Source organism: Tupaia chinensis, unplaced genomic scaffold (assembly GCF_000334495.1).
Source record: "Tupaia chinensis unplaced genomic scaffold, TupChi_1.0 Scaffold139733_1, whole genome shotgun sequence".
Classification (NCBI taxonomy): Eukaryota; Metazoa; Chordata; class Mammalia; order Scandentia; family Tupaiidae; genus Tupaia; species Tupaia belangeri.
The window spans coordinates 1,869,538-1,873,496 of NW_006199613.1; positions in this window are offsets into that span (position 1 = coordinate 1,869,538).

The following is a 3,959-nucleotide window of genomic DNA, read 5'->3' on the forward strand; positions in this document are numbered from 1 at the left end:
CTTTGTCCATACTGAAGGGAGCATCAGTAATAATAACTCGAGGCCTCTGATATACATATTTTTAAGTTTTTTTAAAAAGAATTATTTAACTCTATTTATTTACTTTAATTTGACCATAGATGGACAGAGTGAGAGAAAGGGAAAGTGAGAAAGCGAGCTTCCAGGTCTGGGACTCAAACCACAGTCAACCATGTGGAAGTCCAGCACCCTTAACCACCACACCACCTGCCAGTCTGAAGTTTTTTTGTTTCCTTTTTTCCTTTTTTAAAGAGGAAAATTTCTCATAGTGCTAAATTCTTCATAATGCAGTGTGGCACTGTGTAAGATGCAGTGGGCGCTGTGGTAAGACACAGTGGTAAGATGCAGTGTGGTAAGATGCAGTGTGGTGCTGTGATAAGAGTGGTGACGCAGTGTGGCGCTGTGGTAAGATGCAGTGGACACTGAGCTAAGACACAGTATAGCGCTGTGGTAGGACACATTCGGTGCTGTGGTAAGAGTGGTGACACAGTGTGGCACTGTGGTAAGATGCAGTGGACGCTGAGGTAAGACACAGTATAGCACTGTGGTATGCAGTGGGTGCTGTGGTAAGACACAGTGTGGCGCTGTGGTAAGAGTGGTGATGCAATGTGGCGCTGTGGTAAGACGCAGTGGGCGCTGTGGTAAGATAGGTGGGCACTGTGGGAAGACGTAGTATGGCGCTGTGGTAAGACACAATGGGCACTGAGGTAAGATGCAGTGGGTGCTGTGGTAAGATACAGTGTGACACTGTGGTAAGACACAGTGGGCATTGTGGTAAGACCCAGTGTGGCGCTGTGGTAAGAGGTGGGTGCTGTGGTAAGACACAGTGGGCATTGTGGTAAGACACTGGGCACTGGTAAAACAGTATGGTGCTGTGGTAAGATCAGTGGGCGCTATGGTAAAATCAGTGGGCACTGTGGTAAGGTGCAGTGGGCACTGTGGTAAGATGCAGTGGGCATTATGGTAAATTGCAGTTGGTGCTCTAGGCTGACCCACCTACAGGGCTCTAGTTTGCCTCCAGAGACCTCCCTGAGCACAGAGGGCACAGCCATGCCCACAACCTGAGGCTGGCACTGGAGGTGGATCATGGTGTTGAGACCCAGTTGCAGTGCTGTCTCTTTCTCTCTCTCACTTATGGAAGAAATAAAATTTTCCTTATTTTGCTATAGGACACATTCACTTGCCAGCAAGAGACGGAGTGAGAGAAATTGAGAAAGCACTCCTAGAGGGATAACAACACAGCAATTTCTTCTCCTCTTTTCTTCTTTTGGGATTTTGGGCACGCACACACACGCGTGCCAACCTGTTCCTAAGACACCACGTCCATGACTCAAACTGCACAGTCAGCCAAATGGAATCCAGCTACTTTAACAATATGTCACTGGGTGGCCCAAAACTTCATTTCTTTAATATAGGCTACTAAACTGTATTTTCAGAAAAAAAGTTAACTTTGCATATAAATATGATATCCAAAAATTTTGGTTGTTTTGTTTTACCATAGAGCATGTGCCCTCACTGAAGAGACAGACAGAGAGAGGGGAAGTGAGAAATCCCCCCTCACCCCCAAAGATGGCCACACACAAATAAATGTGCCTGGGGTGATTTTCAAGCCCCTGGATCCAGGATTCCAACTGTGGTTGGCCATGTGGGAATCCAGCACCTTAACCGCCATGCCACCTATGGCTCAAAATTCTTGTAATTTTTTAATTCAAAATATTACTTAACAGCCCAGCTGTGGTAGTATACTGCTAAGACATTACACTGGCAGCTGGCACTACATGGGCGGTGCAGGTTCGATTCCTTGTCCAACCTAAGGCCAGATGCAGTGGCATGCATCTGTAATCCCGGCAGCTCAGATACAGAGGCAGGGGGACCGCAAGTTTGAAGCTCACTTGGCCAGCATAGTTATTCCCTGTCTTAGAAAGAGCTGATGTGGCAGGTGGCAGCCAGTGGCATGGTGGTTATGGGGGCTGGAACAACTGAGGCAGAAGAAAAGAAACAGGATACAAATTTTGAGAAACTGAGAGGTTTTAGAGAGGAGACATTGGAAGAGATGAGAGGAGGGAGAGGCAAGGCCCAGGTTGGGATTTGGGGGATTTTATTCTATCCACAAAGAAACTATTGAAGGTTTGAGCAGAGGCAGAACAAGATCAAAGCAGCCATTGCCTTTGGGTGAGAGAACCAAGGGTGGAGACCATTTATTTTTCTTCTACATTTTTTTAAGAGAAATTTTTGGTATAGTGCATGTGCTAGCCAGAGACACAGAGACAGAAAGAGAATGAAAAATCATCCTGGGGGGGTGGAGGGGGCATGCCGCAATCCCTTCTCCTCCATCTTCCTCCCAGATCTTGGGCACGCATGCACATGTACCATGTACCCAGCGTGATTTTCAAGCCACAGGTTCAGGATTCAAATTTTAGTCAACCATATGAGAGTCCAGCAAGGTAATCACTACACCATCTGCTGGCTCCTCTTGTACATCTTTTTAATTTCCCAGAAGGCTTGTGCGCTTATAGAGAGAGAGACAGAGACAGAGACAGGAGTGTGAAAGCATCCCAATTGGGATGATCATGGGATGAACATGCCACAATCCTTTCTTCTCCGTTTCTCCCTCCTCTCAGGATTTCGGGCACACACAAGCACACCGGGCTTATTTCTCAAGCTGCCTGATCCAGGACTCCAACTGTGCCATTGCCAGATAAGATCCAACCACCTTCACCACCACGCTCCCGGCCAATCTTTCTGCTACTTTTCTGTGTTTCAGAACGCCTACTCCCCTTGACTGCAGATCTCATTCGAGGAAAAGCTAACAGCCAAAAACTTGCCTAAAACACAGAATGGGGCCCTGCCTAGAACTGCACCTACCTCCCCACCCCCAACTCCTGAGGTTCCTCCAAGTACACAGTCCTGCCCCCATCGCCTCACATGTCCGGTCAGCCCTTTGCCTGGGCCGCTCGGCAAGGTGTGGACCACCTAAAGTCCCTACCAAAATGTCACCTAGTGGGTGGCATGGTGGTTAAGGTGCTGGATACTCCCACATGGTTGACCACGGTTCAAATCCTGGACCTGGTGGCTTGCTTTCTCACCTTCTCTCTCTCTGTCTGTGTGTGTCTCTCTGGTCAAAATAAAAATGAATGAATGAATAAGTAAAGTTAAATAACTTTTTTAAAAATGTCACCTAGTCCTGCAGGCACCTGGGCAATCCCCGCTGGTGCTTGCACACTGCTCCCTGTCCATCTGCATCACCTCTTAATGCAGGTGGGTGAGCCTACGGGTTTCCTATAGCTCCTCTCTGGAAAGTAAGCTCCCTGAGGGCAGGAAGTTTTGTCTGTTTTGTTGACTGTTAGACCCCCGGAGCATAGAGCAAAACTCTGTAAATATTTGTAAAATTGAAGAATGCATTTTCTATGTAAGCAGCAAGACTCCTTCCATTAAACTTGGACTGGGAAGCACACACAAATTTTAAGTTTCTTTCTTCCATGAATGAGAGCCAGGCATTGCCTGGGATCACCCAGGTACGAAATCCATGACTCCTTTCTTAGGTCCTCCCTACCTGCACCCAAAGAAAGCCAGTCTGCCTTGCACTCACCGCGTGTTCTCTGCGGCCATCCATCCTCGCCAAACCACAGCCAGGCATTGCCTGGGATCACCCAGGTACGAGATCCATGACTCCTTTCTTAGGTCCTCCCTACATGCACCCAAAGAAAGCCAGTCTGCCTTGCACTCACCGCGTGTTCTCTGCCACCATCCATTCTCGCCAGACCACAGCAAGGAATGCTGTGCTTCCGTCCCAAGCATTACAGCTTCCAGAAAAACCTTGGACTTTGTCAGACCTGAGTCACCAGCCCATACTTCCCTTCCTCTAGAAAGTTGTGTCTGTTTTCTTTTTCTTTCCTTCAACCTTAGGTATCCTTTCTTCCCAGTAGGCCTTGGGGGAGTGA